Source organism: Schistocerca nitens, chromosome 10, assembly GCF_023898315.1.
Source record: "Schistocerca nitens isolate TAMUIC-IGC-003100 chromosome 10, iqSchNite1.1, whole genome shotgun sequence".
Lineage (NCBI taxonomy): Eukaryota > Metazoa > Arthropoda > Insecta > Orthoptera > Acrididae > Schistocerca > Schistocerca nitens.
In genome coordinates, this window is record NC_064623.1 from 6,926,293 (window position 1) to 6,951,418 (window position 25,126).

Genomic DNA, 25,126 nt, shown 5'->3' on the forward strand with positions numbered 1-25,126 from the left:
TCACAGAGATGCTAAAAGAACTGAACTGGCAGATGATTGAAGACAGATGCTAACTATCCTGTGAAAGCCTAGTTAGGGACCAATGACCAACCTCCTTTTAAACCAACCAACCAACCTAGTTCAAATATTTCTAGAACCAATTTTAAATGAGGAATCTAGCAGTATACTAATGCCCCCTACATATCGCACCCTTAGGGATAATAGGTTAGACTGATCACAGCACATATAGAGGTGTTTAAGCAGTTGTTCTTCCTGCAGTCCATGTGTGAATGGAATGGGAAAAGCCCTAATATCTGGTACAATGGGATGTACACTCTGCCACGCAGTTCATGGTGGTTTGCAGAGAATAGATGTACACACAGATACAGACAAAAATATTTCTCTCAAATTCATTATTCATTATTTAATATTAGCAGGAGAAACAAAATTGGCTTTCTTCAGGGCAGTAGAATGCTAGATTCTTTAACTGGGCAGATAGGTGAGTAAAAAGAGAAATGAATAGATTGAAATTGAATATAGTAGGACTTCTTTTCAGGTGAGTACGGGATCATAAATACAAAATCAAATAGAAGTAATGTACGAGTAGGTCTAACAATGAATAAGAAAATAGGAATGCAGAAAAGCTAGTATGAACAGCACAGTGAACATATTATCGCAGCCAAGACGGATGAGAAGCCAACACCCAGCCCAGTAGTACAGTTTTATATGCCCTCTAGCTCCACAGATGATGAATAGATTGAAGAAATGTATGAAGGCAGAAAAGAAATTGTTCAGATAGTTAAGGGAGATGGGAATTTAATTTTAATGGGAGACTGGGGTTTGGTAGTAGGAAAGAAAGAGGGTGGCTAGGGAAAAGGAATGAAAGCCTTCTGGTAGCACTTTGCACAGAGCATAATTTAATCATCACTAACACTCAGGTGAAGGACCATGAAAGAAGGCTGTATACATGGAAGAGACCTGGAGACACCAGAAGGTTTCATATTGATAAATTAATGGTAATACACAGATTTCAAAATCAGATTTTAAATTGGAAGACATATCCAGGGGCAGATGCAAACTGTGAGCAGTATTTATTGGTTATGACCTGGTGATTAAAACTGAAAAATATGTGAAATTAAGGAGATGAGATCTGGATAACTTGAAAGAACCATAGCTTCTTGAGAGTTTTGGAGGGAACATTAGGTAACTATTGACAAGAACAGGGGAAATGAATATGGTAGAATATGAACAGGAAGCTTTGAGAGATGAAGTAGTGAAGCCAGCAGAGGATCTAATAGGCCTGATAGAATCCTTTGACATCAGAGGAGGTATTAAATTTGGGTTATGAAAGGAGAAAATACAAAAGTGCAGCAAATGAAGCGAATGAAGGGAAATACAAATGTCTAATAAATGAGGCTGACAGGATGTGAAAATGGAGAAGCAGGAGTGGCTAGAGTACAGACGTATGGATTTAGAAGCATATTTCACTAGGAGAAAGGTAGATACCACCTACAGGAAAATTAAAGAGGCTTTATAGGAAAAGAGAAGCAGCTGTATGAATATCAAGAGCTCAGATGGAAAACCAGTCCTGAGCAAAGAACAGAAAGCAGAAAGGTGGAAGAAGTATGCAGAGGGTCTATATAAGGAAGATGAACTTGAAGGAAATATTATAGAAAAGGCAGAGGATGTAGATGAGATGGGAAAATGATACTGCAAGAAGAATTTGACAGAGCACCGAAAGACCTAAACTGAAACAAGGCCCTTGGAGCAGATCACACTCCACCAGAAATACTAATATCCTTGGGGGAGCTTGCCATGACAAAACTGTTCCATCTAGTGTGCAAGATATATGAGACAGGGAAAATACTCTCAGACTTCAAGAAGAATGTAACCATTCCAATTCCAAAGAAAGTAGTTGCTGGAAGGTATGAATATTACCAGACTATCAGTTTCATAAATCATGGTTGGAAAATACTGACACAAATTCTTTACAGAAGAATGGAAAAATTGGTAGAAGCTGACCTCGGAGATGATCAGCTGGGGTTGTGGAGAAATGTAGGAACATGCAAGACAGTACTAACCCTATGACTTCTCTTAGAAGATAGATTAAGGAGAGGGAAACCTATGTTCATAGCATTTGTAGACTTAGAGAAAGATTTTGACAATTTTGACTGGAATACTCCCTTTGAAATTCTGAAGGTAGCAGTAGCAAAACACAAGGCTATATAACTTATGTAGAAACCAGATGGCAGTTATAAGAGTTGAGGGGGCATGGAAGGCAAACAGTGATTGAGAAGTGGATGAGAGAGGATTGCAGTCAACTCCAATGTTACTCTACCGTGCATTCTGCAAGCACCAGAAGAAACAAAAAAGAAATTTGGACTATGAATCAAAGATCAGGGAGAAGAAATAAAGACTTAGTGGTTTTCCTACAACATTGTATTTCTGTTAGAGACATCAAAGAACTAGGAAGAGCTGTTGAATGAAATGGACATTGTCTTGAAAGGAGGATGCAAGTGAAACATGGATTACAAACAGTTTAGACAAGAACTGAATAGAAGCTTATGAAATGTGGTGCTACACAAGAATGCAGAAGACTGGATGAGTAGATCATGTAACTGATGAAGAGGTACTGAACAGAATTGGGGAGAAAAGAAATTTGTGCCACACCTTGACTAAAAGAAGGGATCGGTTTATAGACACATTCAGAGAAATCAAGGGATCACCAATTTAGCATTGGAGGTAAGTGTGAGGGTAAAATTGTAGAGGGAAGCCAAGAGATGAATAAAATAAGTGGATTCAGAAGGACATAGGTTGCAGTAGTCATTGTGAGGTAACGAAGTTTGGACGTGATAAAGTAGCATGGAGAGCTGCATCAAACCTGTCTTCAGACCAAAGAACACAACAACAACAACAGTTCTATGTTGTCTGATCTTTCATGATGTTTTGTCGGCAATCTTTGTCTTGGATGTTACCTTATCTTCCACCTTTAAGTCCTCATGTTTTAAAATCTCATATGGTATAACCCCAACCATCATTCTTTCCTTCTCATCCCCCTGGTACATCCTGGGTGTCATTCTCCCTCATCCCTCATCCTCCCCCTTCAGCCCTCCTGCCAGAAGAAGGAGCTACTGGCTCCTGCTGCTGCTGACAGTGAGTAGATTTTTTTTTATCTATTTTTGTTGATTAATATGGCAGGGTAGTGCAATCAGTTCCTCATGCTGAACCTTTGAATATTTATTTCAATAGATTCTAATCTAGTTACAATTCTGTTGGATACTAAATGTGCTAATTTTCCTCCACCAGTTATAATTCTTAATGCCTGGTTCTGGACTATCTCTAACCTGCTGATATTTCTGGTAGTAGCCATAACAAATTGTTTGCTACTGTGTGTTAAAATTATTTGCATGTAGTTTGTGTAAATGGCACTGAGCACTGTTCTTGAACACCCCCATTTACTACCGGCTACTGTCTTCAGTACACTGAGTCTGTTTTGCACTTTCTCAACTGTTTTCTATATGTAGGATACAGTTTAATTTTTGATCCATTCACATGCCAAATATTCATTCTGCTGTATATCTCACCTTCCAATTTTTAAAGTTAATTTTGTGTAAGAGTGACATAAAGAAAATATTTGCTAGAAGGTTTTTTTAGTACATATTTATTTCCATAAGGTTTTCATGTGACCAATGTTTGGGGTGATTTGTCACTTGTTTCATTTTATGATATTGCACTGCAATATGATATTTATCCACCAATACCAGCTGAAATGGTTAAGGCAACCAGTAGCAACAAGCAGGAAATCCAAGTTCACGTCCCAGTCTGGCACAAAATTTTGATGTTGGAAATTGCCCGTATTTCCAGGTTCATTTTATCTGATAATTGCTTCCTTTTGTTGTTTGGTAATGACACCCAAATAACAACCCCTTCTGCAGAAGTATGGTTTTTACTTCTTCTGCTGTAGATACGTATGAGGAGAGGTCATTGAGGAAAGTATTGAAGAATTTTGCACTGGTCACTGAACTTTCAGTAACTCCCTTCTTGGATTTGTTATACATATTTACTGAATGTATTATTTATCTTAGTTGGACATAAACATCCCCAGAAATGTTTGCATTTTTCAGTTTTTGTAGCAATTTTGCTCTCAATACACACACATCAAAAAAAGTTTTGCATCAGCCCGGTCCCCAGAACTCCTTAAGATAGACGTTGATTGTGGATATTGTATCACAGACACAGTCCCTTTGACTGTTCAGAGGTGTCACTAAGCCCACCGAAAGATGTAAACAACATGCATGAGCAGCACCTATTAGATGGAGGGGATCCGACAGCCAATCAGTTCCAGTCATTCCACCAAGATGGAGCTACATGGCTCGTATTGTCTGTAGTTCAACCATGCCTAGACAGTCAATACCCCAGTTTGATTGTGTCCGCATTGTTACTTTGTGCCAGGAAGGGCTCTCAAGAAGGGAAGTGTCCAGGTATCTTAGAGTGAACCAAAGCGATGTTGTTCAGACGTGGAGGAAATACAGAGTGACAGGAACTGCCGAAGACATACCTCTCAGGCTGCCCAGGGGCTACTACTGCAGTGGGTGACCACTACCTGTGGATTATGGCTTGGAGGAACCATGACAGCATCACCACCACATTGAATAATGCTTCTCATGCAGCCACAGGACGTCGTGTTATGACTCAAACTGTGCACAATAGCCTGCATGATGCACTACTTCACTCCTGACGTCCATGGCGAGTTCCATCTTTGCAACCGAGACACCTTGCAGCACGGTACAGATGGGCCCAACAACATGCTGAATGGACTGCTTAGGATTGGCATCATGTTCTCTTCACCTATGAGTGTTGCATATGCCTTCAACCAGACAATCGTTGGAGACGTGTCTGGAGGCAACCCAGTCAGGCTGAAAGCCTTAGACACACTGTCCAGCAAGTGCAGAAAGGTGAAGCTTCCCTGCTGTTTTTGGGTGGTATTATGTAGGGCCGATGTATGCCGCTGGTTGCCATGGAAGGTGCCGTAACGGCTGTACGATACGTGAATGCCACACTCCAACTGGATAGTGCAACCATATCGGTAGCATATTGGTGAGGTATTCTTCTTCATTGATGACAATTCTCAACCCCATCATGCACATCTTGTGGGTGACTTCCTTCGGGATAATGACATCGCTCGACTAGAGTGGCTAGCATGTTCTCCAGACATGAACCCTATCGAACATGCCTGGGATAGATTGAAAAGGTCTGTTTATAGATGATACGACCCACTAACCACTCTGAGGGATCTACGCCGAATCGCCATTGAGGAGTCGGACAAACTGGACCAACAGTGCCTCGATGAGCTTGTGAATAGTATGCCACGACAAATACAGGCGTGCATTAATGCAAGAGGACATGCTTCTGGGTGTTAGAGGAATTGGTGTGTGCAGCAATTTGGACCACCAACTTGAAGGTCTCGCTGTGTGGTGGTACAACATGCAATGTGTGGTTTTCATGAGTAATAAAAAGGGCAGAAATGATGTTTATGTTGATCTCTATTTCTATTTTCTGTACAGCTTCGAGAACTCTTGGAAATGAGGTGAGGCAAAACTTTTTTTTTTTTTTTTGATGTGTGTATTATCATAGGCTCCCTTAAAACCAATAAATAATACCAGGGAAGTTTTCTTGTTAGTCAAGGCATCTTTTATTTCTCATGAAGATTTAAAATTTGGTTTGTGGTTGAATAGAATTTCCTAAATCTTTTTTGGTTCACAGAAAGAAGTTCTCTGCTTCAAGGTACCTCATCAATCGGAAATTTATAATCTTGTCCACAGTTTTCTGCTAAGATGATTGTTAAAGACATGGGGCTGTAATTGTTCAAATTATCTGCTGGTTTCCCTGGGTTTAATATTAGTATAGTGATAAGTTTTTTTGCAGGTAGCAGGTATGTGTCATTTCCATGTCTGATTAATTAATTTCAATAATGTTTCCATCACAGCTGGATGAAGATGTTTTGAGAACTCAGATGTGATGTTCTCTTCCTATGTTTTAAACTTGAAATCACTTGTGTAAGCTATTCTAAAGTAAAATCATCATTTAATAATTTATTAGATGTATCTCAACATGCTTTTCTGTGTAGAAGCTTTCGTTTTGAACTATTTAGGTACGTTTAAAATGAGGATATAATTTGATTTTACTTTATTTTGATCTGTGTATAATATGTTGTTGGTATTAGAGAGCTTCTCAAACTTTCCAATGAATTTATAGGCCCTGTCATTGACTTCTTTGTAGTTTTTCTATTTCCAGTGAATTTAGTGAAAGTTTGCTTTTTTGATTAATTTATTATGTTTTTAAATTTTTCTGCTATCTTTCTCCATCCTTCCACTTCAGTTTCTTCTCTGTTGGTTAGATGTAGATCTTAGACCATTATTCAGTTTATTCAGATATAGATCTGAATGAACTGAAATAATATATTTACGCAAAAACAGTAGTTCAATTTTGTAATACAGTTTTTGTTTGAAATTATTGTTTAGAAATTACAGTACAAAATATCAAGACTGAGTACTAAAATGGTAAACATACTTATAGTTAGTTACAACATTATGAAAAGGGTTGATGCTACTCACCATATAGTGAAGTTGGTGAGTCACAGATAGGGACAGCAAAAAGACTGTCAGAAATGAGATTTTGGTCAACAAGGCCTTTGTCAAAAATAGACAAAATACACACATCAGTTTATAGAATCCCAGGGAAGGTTACAACTGAGCATTTCCTATGTAAATTTCAGAGTTTGTTAGAATACCTCAGTAAAGAAAAGAGGAAAAAAATTGTGGTGGCTGCTGATTTCAATATCAATGTGTTGAATGAAACATGTGAGGTATCAAAATTTACAGACTTAATAAAAAAATATGGCTTCAAATTAAATTTTTCTGAATCTACAAGAGAAAATGCTCAGTCAGCCACATGCATTGACAATATTTTAACGAATTACGTATTTGAAAATGGATATAAATTTTGTCTAGATCTAGGAATTTCTGATCATTTAGCATTATTCATTGAGCTACCCAGAGCAGGTAGAGAAGTCCCGTGTAAAAAAGCTTATGTAAAAAGGATCTTCAACCAAGAAACTTTGACTCTATTCCATGATAAGCTCAAGGAGACAGAATGGCACTTTGATAAAAATATTTCATGCACGGCAAATTTTGAAGCATTTCTAAGGGATTTTCTAAGTGTTTTCAATGAAATGTTTCCACAAAAAACTTATTTTAATAAAATGACAAAAGTAAAATGGATCACTAAATGTATAAAAATCTCCAGTGCTAAGAAAAGGCAGCTACATAAGGAACTAAGACATAATACAAAAATTGAATTTATTGAATATGTTAAACGATACAAAAGTACATTTAAGAAAGTTGTCAAAGCAGCAAAGCAAATGACAAATAATAAATTAATCTTAAAACACGAGAATAAATCAAAGGCAGTGTGGTCAGTTGTAAAACACGAATTAGGTATCAAAGCCTCTAGACATGGAATTAGTACAATTAAGCTTTAAGATGAGATCATTGTAAATCCGGCTCAAATTTCAGAATGCTTCAATGAGTTCTTCATTAATGTAGTGAAACCAGATGTTAATGTTGCAGATTATGGGAACAATGTATGTCCCTTTGGACTAAATCATAATTCTGAATGCCTCACAAAATTCAAAACAGTTTCAACAATAGATGTAGAAAAAATTATATTAAAACTAAAAAACAAAAATTCTGCAGGTTGGGATGGAATACCAGCAAAAGTCCTTAAATTTGTGTGTAAAATAATAGGATACCCACTATCTAAAATAATAAACCAATCCTTTGAACAAGGAAGCTTCCCAGAGGTGCTGAAATATGCGGAAGTAAAACCGTTGCTCAAAAAAGGGTCAAGAGAGGATATGGGGAATTATCGTCCCATCTCCCTCCTTCCAGTCCTTTCAAAAATCTTCGAAAATGCTGCTGCTATGCAGATTCGAAATTTTATCGAGAAATATGATATTATTACGGAAAACCAATTTGGTTTCCAGCGTGGCAAAAGTACTACTGATGCAATTAACATGTTTATCGACAAGATCAGCACATCATTAGACAACCATAATAAAGTTGCAGGAATCTTTTGTGATCTCACAAAAGCCTTTGACTCTGTAAATCATGCACTGCTTATCTATAAGCTTGACAAGTATGGGATCAAGGGTAATGTTCTAAATTGGCTTACTTCATACTTATCAAATAGGAAACAAAGAGTGATTGTCTCATCAAATGCAGCAAATTACTATTCAAAATGGAAAACAGTAGCCCAAGGTGTCCCTCAAGGCTCGATTCTAGGACCTATTTTATTCTTGTTCTATGTTAATGATTTACCGAACAATATAAATGCTCCATCGATTTTATTTGCAGATGACACATCTGTATTAATTTAAAACCAGGAGCCAGAAAACATCCCTCTCTACATAATAAACGCAATGAACAAACTAGAAACATGGTTCCAACTGAATGGATTAAGATTGAACATCCCCAAAACACACATAGTCCAGTTCAGAACAAAACAGTCAAAGCCCCAAGAAATTAAAATAACTCATAAAAATCAGGATATAGAAGAAGTAGATTCTGTGAAGTTTTTAGGGTTAAACCTAGATAGAAATTTAAATTGGAATAAACATGTTGACTACCTGTTAAACAAATTATGTAGCTTTGCATTTGCTATGCAAATATTAGCTGAATACAAGGAAAATTGCATACCAAAGCTACTTTCAATCAGTTGTAAAGTACGGTATTATTTTTTGGGGAAATTCAAGCAATATATTGCGCATACTAAAGCTACAGAAAAGAATAATAAGGAACATGTGTACCGCCCATACAAGGACATCATGTTGCCCACTGTTTGAAAAACAACAGTTAACAGTTCCCTCCTTATACATCTATGATATTATCATCTTTCTACATAGCAATTTAGAGTTATTCGAGAAAAACTGTTTCAGTCACTCATATAACACAAGAAACAAAGACAATTTTATGCTTTCCACTCATCGGTTAAACCTATATGCGCAGTCTCCTCAGTATATGGCAATGAAAATCCATAACAACCTAAAAGGAAAGAATGTTCTGAGTATGAAGCTAGAGACACTGAAAACAAAGCTATATGATATACTTGTCAATCGCTGCTACTACACTGTTGAGGAGTTCATGAAGGATGAACTGAACATTTGAGCAGGATAAATTTACATATAGTCTTGTGTGTAAATGTAGCTGTCCTTCACAAAAGGGAGGAAAGAAAAATAAAAGTTTATATTAATGTTAAAATTCTTTGTACCAATTAGGCCTAAATTGTGTTATCCATTTTTTGATGTACACACACTACACACACACACACACACACACACACACACACACACACACACATGCAGATGCAACTCTCAAACGCGTGACACAGCCTCTCTAGACACTGTAGCCAGACTGTGAGCAGCAGCACATGATGGGAGAGGCACCTGGGTGGTGGGGGTAATTATGTCTAACAGAGTTTAAAAAGTCATTAGTTGTTTTAAAAAAAATTAACTTTAGAGTTGAAACAAGCATAAATGTTAGTAATCAAAATAATTACATAATTTGTGATATGAATATAACAGAGGGAAACATTCCACGTGGAAAAAATATATCTAAAAAGAAAGAAAGTGATGAGACTTACCAAACAAAAGCGCTGGCAGGTCGATAGACACACAAACAAACACAAACATACACACAAAATTCTAGCTTTCACAACAAACGGTTGCTTCGTCAGGAAAGAGGGAAGGAGAGGGAAAGATGAAAGGAAGTGGGTTTTAAGGGAGAGGGTAAGGAGTCATTCCAATCCCGGGAGCGGAAAGACTTACCTTAGGGGGAAAAAAGGACGGGTATACACTCGCACACACACACATATCCATCCGCATATACACAGACACAAGCAGACAAGCATTTGCCTTTACAAATGTCTGCTTGTGTCTATGTATATGCGGATGGATATGTGTGTGTGTGCGAGTGTATACCCGTCCTTTTTTCCCCCTAAGGTAAGTCTTTCCGCTCCCGGGATTGGAATGACTCCTTACCCTCTCCCTTAAAACCCACTTCCTTTCATCTTTCCCTCTCCTTCCCTCTTTCCTGACGAAGCAACCGTTTGTTGCGAAAGCTAGAATTTTGTGTGTATGTTTGTGTTTGTTTGTGTGTCTATCAACCTGCCAGCGCTTTTGTTTGGTAAGTCTCATCACTTTCTTTCTTTTTAGATATAATTACATAATTTAATAGAAATGTGCATAATTCAAAAGTAATTGTCATTATTTAATACTTTATGAAATTTTGTATAGAAAAGAAGTTGTGTAAGGAAACAAATAATGTCAACTGTTTACTTCTTTGTTGTAAAACCTCCTGCCAGAGTCAAGTTTTTGTGAACATATAATTTCCCATTATAACTCTGAAGAGTATGAATTGTACTAACGTTTTTAATATAATGTATATTTTTTGTTGTTATACAAGGACTGGTGCAAGGCTAAGAAAATTAGTTATAGTAGCTATTGTTTGTCATCCACAGTTAGATAAAGTTATGAGAGCGTTTTTAGTGAAGTTGTTGAGAAAATATGCATATCGTTCCTCAAGCTGAAACAAAATGTTGTGCTAACTGATGTGAACATGACTTCTAAAAATTTTGGATAAGTTACTGGTGGTGCAAGTTTGTTTTTCATTCTGCAGTTTTGAAAATATGACTTGGACATCTCAACCCCTAGACAGTGATCTTATTTCACCATATAAGTAAATGTATGTAATCGTAATTCAGTATATTCATCTTATCTTAACATTAAGTGCATAACAAGTTTACCTTCATTAAACTGCAGGACTGTTGCAGTCACAAACATTAGTGTGGACAGAAATGCACTGTATCAGAGGACAAACATGTTAGAAATCAATATAAACTTCACTATTTGCAGTTGGTTACCATATTTGACACTGTTGCGGAATATACCAAAAATGAGTAGGAATAGCATGACGGTGTGTGTGTGTGTTAGAAAATGGTCCTGAACATTTACCCATGTGATGGATGATTTACCTTAGCAAAAGGACATTTTCATCACAAATGTTTCATAGCAGTGCTGTCACAATAGGTTATATCATCTTCCCCTTACAGTTTCCCATGTTAGTGCTGCTTGTATGTGCAGTGTGATGATGTGATGATTCTGTCCCAGAAGCTGCTCAGTCTCTCACACGTCAATGTGTCAGCAGTGATGGTGGTGGTGGTGGTGGTGCAGGCAGTAGTACTAGTAGTAGTAGTAGTAGTAGTAGTAGTAGAAGAGTTAGTCACTTCTACAGATTGGCTGGACATATCATGGTATTGCAATTTAATGAAAATGAAAATAACATAATTAATGATATGAATATAATAGAAGGAAACATTCCACGTGGGAAAAAATATATCTAAAAACAAAGATGATGTGACTTACCAAACGAAAGCGCTGGCACGTCGATAGACATACAAACAAACACAAACATACACACAAAATTCAAACTTTCGCAACAAACTGTTGCCTCATCAGGAAAGAGGGAAGGAGAGGGAAATACGAAAGGATGTGGGTTTTAAGGGAGAGGGTAAGCAGTCATTCCAATCCTGGGAGCGGAAAGACTTACCTTAGGGGGAAAAAAGGATGGGTATACACTCGCACACACACACATATCCATCCACACATACACAGACACAAGCAGACATATTTGAAGACAAAGAGTTTGGGCAGAGATGTCAGTCGAGGCGGAAGTGCAGAGGCAAAGATGTTGTTGAATGACAGGTGAGGTATGAGTGGCGGCAACTTGAAATTAGTGGAGATTGAGGCCTGATGGATAACGGGAAGAGAGGATATATTGAAGAGCAAGTTCCCATCTCCGGAGTTCGGATAGGATGGTGTTAGTGGGAAGTATCCAGATAACCCGGACGGTGTAACACTGTGCCAAGATGTGCTGGCCGTGCACCAAGGCATGTTTAGCCACATGGTGATCCTCATTACCAACAAACACTGTCTGCCTGTGTCCATTCATGCGAATGGACAGTTTGTTGCTGGTCATTCCCACATAGAATGCGTCACAGTGTAGGCAGGTCAGTTGGTAGATCACGTGGGTGCTTTCACACGTGGCTCTGCCTTTGATCGTGTACACCTTCCGGGTTACAGGACTGGAGTAGGTGGTGGTAGGAGGGTGCATGGGACAGGTTTTAGACCGGGGGCGGTTACAAGGGTAGGAGCCAGAGGATAGGGAAGGTGGTTTGGGGATTTCATAGGGATGAACTAAGAGGTTACGAAGGTTAGGTGGACGGCGGAAAGACACTCTTGGTTGAGTGGGGAGGATTTCATGAAGGATGGATCTCATTTCAGGGCACAATTTGAGGAAGTCGTATCCCTGCTGGAGAGCCACATTCAGAGTCTGATCCAGTCCCGGAAAGTATCCTGTCAAAAGTGGGGCACTTTTGTGGTTCTTCTGTGGGAGGTTCTGGGTTTGAGAGGATGAAGAAGTGGCTCTGGTTGTTTGTTTCTGTACCAGGTCGGGAGGGTAGTTGCGGGATGCGATAGCTGTTGTCAGGTTGTTGGTGTAATGGTTCAGGGATTCCGGACTGGAGTAGATTCGTTTGCCACGAAGACCTAGGCTGTAGGGAAGGGACCGTTTGATGTGGAATGGGTGGCAGCTGTCGTAATGGAGGTACTGTTGCTTGTTGGTGGGTTTGATGTGGACGGACGTGTGAAGCTGGCCATTGGACAGGTGGAGGTCAACATCAAGGAAAGAAACCATCCTTGTAACCATTGATGCCACTTCCTTATACACAAATATCCCGCATCCCGCACGTCCAGGGCCTCGCTGTGATGGAGCACTTCCTTTCACGCCGATCACCTGCCACCCCACCTAAAACCTCTTTCCTCATTACCTTAGCCAGCTTCATCCTGACCCACAACTTCTTCACTTTTGAAGACCAGACATACCAACAATTAAAGGGAACAGCCATGGGTACCAGAATGGCCCCTTTGTACGCCAACCTATTCATGGGTCGCCTAGAGGAAGCCTTCTTGGTTACCCAGGCCTGCCAACCCAAAGTTTGGTACAGATTTATTGATGACATCTTCATGATCTTGACTCACAGTGAAGAACAACTCCAGAATTTCCTCTCCAACCTCAACTCCTTTGGTTCCATCAGATTCACCTGGTCCTACACCAAATCCCATGCCACTTTCCTTGATGTTGACCTCCACCTGTCCAATGGCCAGCTTCACACGTCCGTCCACATCAAACCCACCAACAAGCAACAGTACCTCCATTACGACAGCTGCCACCCATTCCACATCAAACGGTCCCTTCCCTACAGCCTAGGTCTTCATGGCAAACGAATCTGCTCCAGTCCAGAATCCCTGAAGCATTACACCAACAACCTGACAACAGCTATCGCATCCCGCAACTACCCTCCCGACCTGGTACAGAAGCAAATAACCAGAGCCACTTCCTCATCCTCTCAAACCCAGAACCTCCCACAGAAGAACCACAAAAGTGCCCCACTTGTGACAGGATACTTTCCGGGACTGGATCAGACTCTGAATGTGGCTCTCCAGCAGGGATACGACTTCCTCAAATCGTGCCCTGAAATGAGATCCATCCTTCATGAAATCCTCCCCACTCAACCAAGAGTGTCTTTCCGCCGTCCACCTAACCTTCGTAACCTCTTAGTTCATCCTATGAAATCCCCAAACCACCTTCCCTACCCTCTGGCTCCTACCCTTGTAACTGCCCCTGGTGTAAAACCTGTCCCATGCACCCTCCCACCACCACCTACTCCAGTCGTGTAACCCGGAAGGTGTACACGATCAAAAGCAGAGCCACGTGTGAAAGCACCCACGTGATCTACCAACTGACCTGCCTACACTGTGATGCATTCTATGTGGGAATGACCAGCAACGAACTGTCCATTCGCATGAATGGACACAGGCAGACAGTGTTTGTTGGTAATGAGGATCATCAGTATCATCAGTTATCTGCTATATTGGCAGGTCCTTTGCCTCTCCATTTTCTGCGATCCATTGCTTCCTTCTTAAGGCTGCTGTATGTAGTAACGTCCATCATGTCATCCAGTATCTGGAATCTCTTCCTTCCTCGCTTCCTTTTCCCTTCTACATAACCTTCTAAAACTGTTTTTATCAGTCCGTCATTCTTTCTTAATATATGCCCAATCCAATTTCTTTTTCTTCTCTTTATTACATCTAGTAACTGTCTTTTCTCTCCCACGCTTCTCAGTACCTCTTCATTTCTTACTCTGTCCATCCAACTTATTCTTTCCATCTTCCGCCATGTCCAGATCTCAAAAGCCTCCAGCCTTTCTCTGTCTTTCTGCCTCATAGTCCATGTTTCAGCGCCATATAGAAGAACACTCCATACAAGACATCTTATGAGTCTCTTTCTGAGTTCTCTGTCCAGACCGCTGCAGAAGATTCTCCTTTTCTTATAAAACGCCTCTTTTGCCATTGCTATCCTTGTTTTAATTTCTGTGGTGCTCTTCCAGTCGGTGTCTATCCTGCTTCCAAGATACTTAAAATTTTGCACCTGTTCTAGTGTTTCTCCATTCAGCACAATTTTTATTTCCTTATTTCCTCCTATTGCCAATACTTTTGTTTTATTTGTGTTAATTTTCATTCCATATTTTTTTCTGTTAGTTGCAATGGTGTCCACCAAATCCTGTAATTCTTTTTCCCCTGTGGCTAGAAGGACCATGTCATCAGCAAATCTCAAGCACCCTACTCTTTCTTCTTCCTCCAATTTCTACTCCTTTGTCATCTAATGAGCATTGGTCTATCATATTTTCCAAGTACAGTTTGAAAAGAGTAGGTGATAAACAGCATCCTTGTCTTACTCCTTTCCCTAGTCTGATCCAGTTTGTACTTTCTCCTCTCACTTTAACTGAAACTTTTTGATTAAGGTACAATGAGTTTATAAGTCTTCTGGTTTTCCAGTCCACTCTCTTTTCCCTCATAATAGTCGCCAGCTTGTCCCAAACCACATTGTCAAATGCCTTTTCTAAATCGATGAAGCACATACACTCCTGGAAATAGAAATAAGAACACCGTGAATTCATTGTCCCAGGAAGGGGAAACTTTATTGACACATTCCTGGGGTCAGATACATCACATGATCACACTGACAGAACCACAGGCACATAGACACAGGCAACAGAGCATGCACAATGTCGGCACTAGTACAGTGTATATCCACCTTTCGCACCAATGCAGGCTGCTATTCTCCCATGGAGACAATCGTAGAGATGCTGGATGTAGTCCTGTGGAATGGCTTGCCATGCCATTTCCACCTGGCGCCTCAGTTGGACCAGCGTTCGTGCTGGACGTGCAGACCGCGTGAGACGACGCTTCATCCAGTCCCAAACATGCTCAATGGGGGACTGATCCGGAGATCTTGCTGGCCAGGGTAGTTGACTTACACCTTCTAGAGCACGTTGGGTGGCACGGGATACATGCGGACGTGCATTGTCCTGTTGGAACAGCAAGTTCCCTTGCCCGTCTAGGAATGGTAGAACGATGGGTTCGATGACGGTTTGGATGTACCGTGCACTATTCAGTGTCCCCTCGACGATCACCAGTGGTGTACGGCCAGTGTAGGAGATCGCTCCCCACACCATGATGCCTGGTGTTGGCCCTGTGTGCCTCGGTCGTATGCAGTCCTGATTGTGGCGCTCACCTGCACGGCGCCAAACACGCATACGACCATCATTGGCACCAAGGCAGAAGCGACTCTCATCGCTGAAGACGACACGTCTCCATTCGTCCCTCCATTCACGCCTGTCGCGACACCACTGGAGGCGGGCTGCACGATGTTGGGGCGTGAGCGGAAGACGGCCTAACGGTGTGCGGGACCGTAGCCCAGCTTCATGGAGACGGTTGGGAATGGTCCTCGCCGATACCCCAGGAGCAACAGTGTCCCTAATTTGCTGGGAAGTGGTGGTGCGGTCCCCTACGGCACTGCGTAGGATCCTACGGTCTTGGCGTGCATCCGTGCGTCGCTGCGGTCCGGTCCCATGTCGACGGGCACGTGCACCTTCCGCCGACCACTGGCGACAACATCGATGTACTGTGGAGACCTCACGCCCCACGTGTTGAGCAATTCGGCGGTACGTCCACCCGGCCTCCCGCATGCCCACTATACGCCCTCGATCAAAGTCCGTCAACTGCACATACGGTTCACGTCCACGCTGTCGCGGCATGCTACCAGTGTTAAAGACTGCGATGGAGCTCCGTATGCCACGGCAAACTGGTTGACACTGACGGCGGTGGTGCACAAATGCTGCGCAGCTAGCGCCATTCGACGGCCAACACCGCGGTTCCTGGTGTGTCCGCTGTGCCGTGCGTGTGATCATTGCTTGTACAGCCCTCTCGCAGTGTCCGGAGCAAGTATGGTGGGTCTGACACACCGGTGTCAATGTGTTCTTTTTTCCATTGTCAGGAGTGTATATAGGTCTCTTCCTTTTTCAATAAAACTTTCTCCCAAGATTCGTAGGAGCCCTATGGCTAAACATGCCTTGGTGCACGGCCAGCACATCTTGACACAGTGTTACACCGTCCAGGTTATCTGGATACTTCCCACTAACACCATCCTATCCGAACTCCGGAGATGGGAACTTGCTCTTCAATATATCCTCTCTTCCCGTTATCCACCAGGCCTCAATCTCCGCTAATTTCAAGATGCCGCCACTCATACCTCACCTGTCATTCAACAACATCTCTGCCTCTGCACTTCCGCCTCGACTGACATCTCTGCCCAAACTCTTTGTCTTCAAATATATCTTTGTCTTCAAATATGTCTGCTTGTGTCTGTATATGTGTGGATGGATATGTGTGTGTGTGTGCGAGTGTATACCCGTCTTTTTTTCCCCCTAAGGTAAGTCTTTCCGCTCCCGGGATTGGAATTACTCCTTACCCTCTCCCTTAAAACCCACATCCTTTCGTATTTCCCTCTCCTTCCCTCTTTCCTGATGAGGCAACAGTTTGTTGCGAAAGCTTGAATTTTGTGTGTATGTTTGTGTTTGTTTGTGTGTCTATCGACGTGCCAGCGCTTTCGTTTGGTAAGTCACATCATCTTTGTTTTTAGATATATTTTTTCCCACGTGGAATGTTTCCTTCTATTATATTCATATCATTAATTTGAACCCAACAATTACGTTTGTTATTGTCACTGTTGCATTTCGAAATCTTTTCTGTCGTCTTATTTTCTCTTTTTGTTTTTGCCAGTAGTTTCACTTTGTATTCACCTTCTCCTTTTTACCGTAATCTACTATACAATTTTATCCCGCCTATATATACTCAACAATACGTCACCCACATCCATACCAAAAAAAAAAAAAAATTCCGCTTTCAACACTACCGCTGCTATAAAATCCACCGTTTCTAGTCCACAAACAATTCCTTTCACCTATTAAACAACCATTTCGTCTAGTTATGATAACTTTCGCTTTATTTCCATTTCTGTTTTTCGCACATCACAGATAATTTTTAGCCGATTCCCACGGGTTTTAACGTCATTATTTCTTCGCCAGACAATTGTTAGCCTCATTTTCATAATCTGCCACCACAAAACCACTCCTTTTAATACATTTACACGCAGTTTTTTCGAAATTTTCCCGAATTTCTCCATCCCTTAACGTGTTTTGGCGGCAACACAACCACCTAACCTTTGTGCACATCGTTCTCTACCAACCCAAGTTCACCACAGGATCAACATAGCCCAGCTTTAACCAACACTTTTTCGCCTTTTTTTACAACAGATCTCCAGTTACTTTCTCCAGTTATTTTCATTTTCATTTCAACCTCACGTTACACTTTCCACTTTCTAATACCAGGTCACCCTCACAACACCCCCACAACGACCTCATTAAGTTTCATTTACATTCCCTCTGCAAACATGCCTTCACCCTAGCCACATTACGCTCGCATATTTTATTTTCTCAGGCTTGTCTGACATTTGGCATCACCCCCAAAGGCCTCACACTTAAAGTTCCCATCTCTGGCTGCAACCCTTCTTTCCATCAGTCCCTATACCAGTTCCAAACTGAACAATCCATTGCCCTCACCCACCTAATCCTTCACCTACACATCAACTCAGCCAATTAACACACCCGTCAACTCCTATCCTTAATAAAAGTCCTCAATCTTTCCTCTCCCACATCCACACCGGCTATTCAGAGCATCCTCCTACAGGCCAACCGCAAATTAGAACAGCATGCCACCCTTCACCTCAAAAAACTATCCAATCTCCTGGTTTCCCACCTCCAGAAAGGCAACTCACTCACCCTTCACAACCTTTCCAGCAAACTTCAACCACCTCTCATTGCACACAAACCCAGTCTCTCCCATCTACTCAATCTCCCACTTCCAGCTCCACTCCCTCCAAAACCTCAAAATTCCAATCAACACAATCTGGTACCACAACACCCTAATTCAGTAGTTAACCTTTCCTCCAAACCTCTCTCCCAATCCGAAACCTCTGTCCTATCCAAAGGCCTCACCTTCAGCCCCACTCCCAGATTCAACCAAACAGCCCTCGTCAAAGATTTACTGTCCTACACTCGCACTCTCTGCTGGAAGTATCACTTTGCCACGAAGAAAAATGATCCTATTCCTACCCCTAATGATCCAACTCCCCAAGACACTATCCAAATTGAACCCTGCCTGGAACAATTCCATCCTCCGTCACAGTGGGACCCACCTCCTCTTCCTCAAAATCACCCTCTCCAAACCTTCCAGGAATTTCTGACTTCCAGCCTTGCCTCTCAATCCTTCTTAAAAAACCTTAATCCTACTCCCAACATCACCACTGCTGAAGCCCAGGCTATCCGTGATCTGAAGGCTGACCGGTCCATCGTCATTCTTCCGGCGGACAAGGGTTCCACGACCGTGGTACTTGATTGTCGGGAGTTTGTGGCTGAGGGACTGCGTCAGCTTTCAGACAACACCACATACAAAGTTTGCCAAGGTAATCCCATTCCTGATGTCCAGGCGGAGCTTCAAGGAATCCTCAGAACCTTAGGCCCCCTACAAAACCTTTCACCTGACTCCATCAACCTCCTGACCCCACCGACACGCCGCACCCCTACCTTGTACCTTCTTCCTAAAATTCACAAACCCAATCATCCCGGCCGCCCCATTGTAGCTGGTTACCAAGCCCCTACAGAACGTATCTCTGCCTACGTAGATCAACACCTTCAACCCATTACATGCAGTCTCCCATCCTTCATCAAAAACACCAACCACTTTCTCGAAAGCCTGGAATCCTTACCCAATCCGTTACCCCCAGAAACCATCCTTGTAACCATTGATGCCACTTCCTTATACACAAATATCCCGCATCCTGCACGTCCAGGGCATCGCTGCAATGGAGCACTTCCTTTCACGCCGATCACCTGCCACCCCACCTAAAACCTCTTTCCTCATTACCTTAGCCAGCTTCATCCTGACCCACAACTTCTTCACTTTTGAAGACCAGACATACCAACAATTAAAGGGAACAGCCATGGGTACCAGGATGGCCCCTTCGTACGCCAACCTATTCATGGGTCGCTTAGAGGAAGCCTTCTTGGTTACCCAGGCCTGCCAACCCAAAGTTTGGTACAGATTTATTGATGACATCTTCATGATCTGGACTCACAGTGAAGAACAACTCTAGAATTTCCTCTCCAACCTCAACTCCTTTGGTTCCATCAGATTCACCTATCCTACTCCAAATCCCATGCCACTTTCCTTGATGTTGACCTCCACCTGTCCAATGGCCAGCTTCACACGTCCGTCCACATCAAACCCACCAACAAGCAACAGTACCTCCATTACGACAGCTGCCACCCATTCCACATCAAACGGTCCCTTCCCTACAGCCTAGGTCTTCGTGGCAAACGAATCTGCTCTAGTCCGGAATCCCTGAAGCATTACACCAACAACCTGACAACAGCTATCGCATCCCGCAACTACCCTCCCGACCTGGAACAGAAGCAAATAACCAGAGCCACTTCCTCATCCTCTCAAACCCAGAACCTCCCACAGAAGAACCACAAAAGTGCCCCAATTGTGACAGGATACTTTCCGGGACTGGATCAGACTCTGAGTGTGGCTCTCCTGCAGGGATACGACTTCCTCAAATCGTGCCCTGAAATGAGATCCATCCTTCATGAAATCCTCCCCACTCAACCAAGAGTGTCTTTCCGCCGTCCACCTAACCTTCGTAACCTCTTAGTTCATCCCTATGAAATCCCCAAACCACCTTCCCTACCCTCTGGCTCCTACCCTTGTAACTGCCCCCGGTGTAAAACCTGTTCCATGCACCCTCCCACCACCACCTGCTCCAGTCCTGTAACCTGGAAGGTGTACACGATCAAAAGCAGAGCCACGTGTGAAAGCACCCACGTGATCTACCAACTGACCTGCCTACACTGTGACGCATTCTATGAGGGAATGACCAGCAACAAACTGTCCATTCGCATGAATGGACACAGGCAGACAGTGTTTGTTGGTAATGAGGATCACCCTGTGGCTAAACATGCCTTGGTGCACGGCCAGCACATCTTGGCACAGTGTTACACCATCCGGGTTATCTGGATACTTCCCACTAACACCAACCTATCCGAACTCCAGAGATGGGAACTTGCTCTTCAATATATCCTCTCTTCCCGTTATCCACCAGGCCTCAATCTCCGCTAATTTCAAGTTGCCGCCACTCATACCTCACCTGTCATTCAACAACATCTTTGCCTCTGCACTTCCGCCTCGACTGACATCTCTGCCCAAACTCTTTGTCTTCAAATATATCTTTGTCTTCAAATATGTCTGCTTGTGTCTGTATATGTGTGGATGGATATGTGTGTGTGTGCGAGTGTATACCCGTCCTTTTTTCCCCCTAAGGTAAGTCTTTCCGCTCCCGGGATTGGAATGACTCCTTACCCTCTCCCTTAAAACCCACATCCTTTCGTATTTCCCTCTCCTTCCCTCTTTCCTGATGAGGCAACAGTTTGTTGCGAAAGCTTGAATTTTGTGTGTATGTTTGTGTTTGTTTGTGTGTCTATCGACGTGCCAGCGCTTTCGTTTGGTAAGTCACATCATCTTTGTTTTTAGATATATTTTTTCCCACGTGGAATGTTTCCTTCTATTATATTCATATCATTAATTTGAACCCAACAATTTCGTTTGTTATTGTCACTGTTGCATTTCGAAATCTTTTCTGTCGTCGTATTTTCTCTTTTTGTTTTTGCCAGTAGTTTCACTTTGTATTCACCTTCTCCTTTTTACCGTAATCTACTATACAATTTTATCCCGCCTATATATACTCAACATTACGTCACCCACATCCATACCAAAAAAAAAAAAAAAAATTCTGCTTTCAATACTACCGCTGCTATAAAATCCACCGTTTCTAGTCCACAAACAATTCCTTTCACCTATTAAACAACCATTTCGTCTAGTTATGATAACTTTCGCTTTATTTCCATTTCTGTTTTTCGCACATCACAGATAATTTTTAGCCGATTCCCACTGGTTTTAACGTCATTATTTCTTCGCCAGACAATTGTTAGCCTCATTTTCATAATCTGCCACCACAAAACCACTCCTTTTAATACATTTACACGCAGTTTTTTTCGAAATTTTCCCGAATTTCTCCATCCCTTAACGTGTTTTGGCGGCAACACAACCACCTAACCTTTGTGCACATCGTTCTCTACCAACCCAAGTTCACCACAGGATCAACATAGCCCAGCTTTAACCAACACTTTTTCGCCTTTTTTCACAACAGATCTCCAGTTACTTTCTCCAGTTATTTTCATTTTCATTTCAACCTCACGTTACACTTTCCACTTTCTAATACCATGTCACCCTCACAACACCCCCACAACGACCTTATTAAGTTTTATTTACATTCCCTCCGCAAACAATGCCTTCACCCTAGCCAGATTATGCTCGCATATTTTATTTTCTCAGGCTTGTCTGACATTTGGCATCACCCCCAAAGGCCTCACACTTAAAGTTCCCATCTCTGGCTGCAACCCTTCTTTCCATCAGTCCCTATACCAGTTCCAAACTGAACAATCCATTGCCCTCACCCACCTAATCCTTCACCTACACATCAACTCAGCCAATGAACACACCCGTCAACTCCTATCCTTAATAAAAGTCCTCAATCTTTCCTCTCCCACATCCACACCGGCTATTCAGAGCATCCTCCTACAGGCCAACCGCAAATTAGAACAGCATGCCACCCTTCACCTCAAAAAACTATCCAATCTCCTGGTTTCCCACCTCCAGAAAGGCAACTCACTCACCCTTCACAACCTTTCCAGCAAACTTCAACCACCTCTCATTGCACACAAACCCAGTCTCTCCCATCTACTCAATCTCCCACTTCCAGCTCCACTCCCTCCAAAACCTCAAAATTCCAATCAACACAATCTGGTACCACAACACCCTAATTCAGTAGTTAACCTTTCCTCCAAACCTCTCTCCCAATCCGAAACCTCTGTCCTCTCCAAAGGCCTCACCTTGAGCCCCACTCCCAGATTCAACCAAACAGCCCTCGTCAAAGATTTACTGTCCTACACTCGCACTCTCTGCTGGAATTATCACTTTGCCACGAAGAAAATGATCCTATTCCTACCCCTAATGATCCAACTCCCCAAGACACTATCCAAATTGAACCCTGCCTGGAACAATTCCATCCTCCGTCACAGTGGGACCCACCTCCTCTTCCTCAAAATCACCCTCTCCAAACCTTCCAGGAATTTCTGACTTCCAGCCTTGCCTCTCAATCCTTCTTAAAAAACCTTAATCCTACTCCCAACATCACCACTGCTGAAGCCCAGGCTATCCGTGATCTGAAGGCTGACCGGTCCATCGTCATTCTTCCGGCGGACAAGGGTTCCACGACCGTGGTACTTGATTGTCGGGAGTTTGTGGCTGAGGGACTGCGTCAGCTTTCAGACAACACCACATACAAAGTTTGCCAAGGTAATCCCATTCCTGATGTCCAGGCGGAGCTTCAAGGAATCCTCAGAACCTTAGGCCCCCTACAAAACCTTTCACCTGACTCCATCAACCTCCTGACCCCACCGACTCGCCGCACCCCTACCTTGTACCTTCTTCCTAAAATTCACAAACCCAATCATCCCGGCCGCCCCATTGTAGCTGGTTACCAAGCCCCCACAGAACGTATCTCTGCCTACGTAGATCAACACCTTCAACCCATTACATGCAGTCTCCCATCCTTCATCAAAGACACCAACCACTTTCTCGAACGCCTGGAATCCTTACCCAATCCGTTACCCCCAGAAACCATCCTTGTAACCATTGATGCCACTTCCTTATACACAAATATCCCGCATCCCGCACGTCCAGGGCCTCGCTGCAATGGAGCACTTCCTTTCACGCCGATCACCTGCCACCCCACCTAACACCTCTTTCCTCATTACCTTAGCCAGCTTCATCCTGACCCACAACTTCTTCACTTTTGAAGACCAGACATACCAACAATTAAAGGGAACAGCCATGGGTACCAGGATGGCCCCTTCGTACGCCAACCTATTCATGGGTCGCTTAGAGGAAGCCTTCTTGGTTACCCAGGCCTGCCAACCCAAAGTTTGGTACAGATTTATTGATGACATCTTCATGATCTGGACTCACAGTGAAGAACAACTCCAGAATTTCCTCTCCAACCTCAACTCCTTTGGTTCCATCAGATTCACCTATCCTACTCCAAATCCCATGCCACTTTCCTTGATGTTGACCTCCACCTGTCCAATGGCCAGCTTCACACGTCCGTCCACATCAAACCCACCAACAAGCAACAGTACCTCCATTACGACAGCTGCCACCCATTCCACATCAAACGGTCCCTTCCCTACAGCCTAGGTCTTCGTGGCAAACGAATCTGCTCTAGTCCGGAATCCCTGAAGCATTACACCAACAACCTGACAACAGCTATCGCATCCCGCAACTACCCTCCCGACCTGGTACAGAAGCAAATAACCAGAGCCACTTCCTCATCCTCTCAAACCCAGAACCTCCCACAGAAGAACCACAAAAGTGCCCCAATTGTGACAGGATACTTTCCGGGACTGGATCAGACTCTGAGTGTGGCTCTCCTGCAGGGATACGACTTCCTCAAATCGTGCCCTGAAATGAGATCCATCCTTCATGAAATCCTCCCCACTCAACCAAGAGTGTCTTTCCGCCGTCCACCTAACCTTCGTAACCTCTTAGTTCATCCCTATGAAATCCCCAAACCACCTTCCCTACCCTCTGGCTCCTACCCTTGTAACTGCCCCCGGTGTAAAACCTGTTCCATGCACCCTCCCACCACCACCTACTCCAGTCCTGTAACCCGGAAGGTGTACACGATCAAAGGCAGAGTCACGTGTGAAAGCACCCACGTGATCTACCAACTGACCTGCCTACACTGTGACGCATTCTATGTGGGAATGACCAGCAACAAACTGTCCATTCGCATGAATGGACACAGGCAGACAGTGTTTGTTGGTAATGAGGATCACCCTGTGGCTAAACATGCCTTGGTGCACGGCCAGCACATCTTGGCACAGTGTTACACTGTCCGGGTTATCTGGATACTTCCCACTAACACCAACCTATCCGAACTCCGGAGATGGGAACTTGCTCTTCAATATATCCTCTCTTCCCGTTATCCACCAGGCCTCAATCTCCGCTAATTTCAAGTTGCCGCCACTCATACCTCACCTGTCATTCAACAATATCTTTGCCTCTGCACTTCCACCTCGACTGACATCTCTGCCCAAACTCTTTGTCTTCAAATATATCTTTGTCTTCAAATATGTCTGCTTGTGTCTGTATATGTGTGGATGGATATGTGTGTGTGCGAGTGTATACCCGTCCTTTTTTCCCCCTAAGGTAAGTCTTTCTGCTCCCGGGATTGGAATGACTCCTTACCCTCTTCCTTAAAACCCACATCCTTTCGTATTTCCCTCTCCTTCCCTTTTTCCTGATGAGGCAACAGTTTGTTGCGGAAGCTTGAATTTTGTGTGTATGTTTGTGTTTGTTTGTGTGTCTATCGACGTGCCAGCGCTTTCGTTTGGT

General features: G+C 42.8%; 1 protein-coding gene across 2 annotated transcripts in view; it reads left to right on the forward strand.

The window, feature by feature from the left end:
* The window catches only part of LOC126210191 (aldo-keto reductase family 1 member A1-A-like), a 73,175-nt gene that overhangs the window by 24,213 nt on the left and 23,836 nt on the right, over positions 1–25,126 (forward strand). The window lies entirely within an intron of this gene.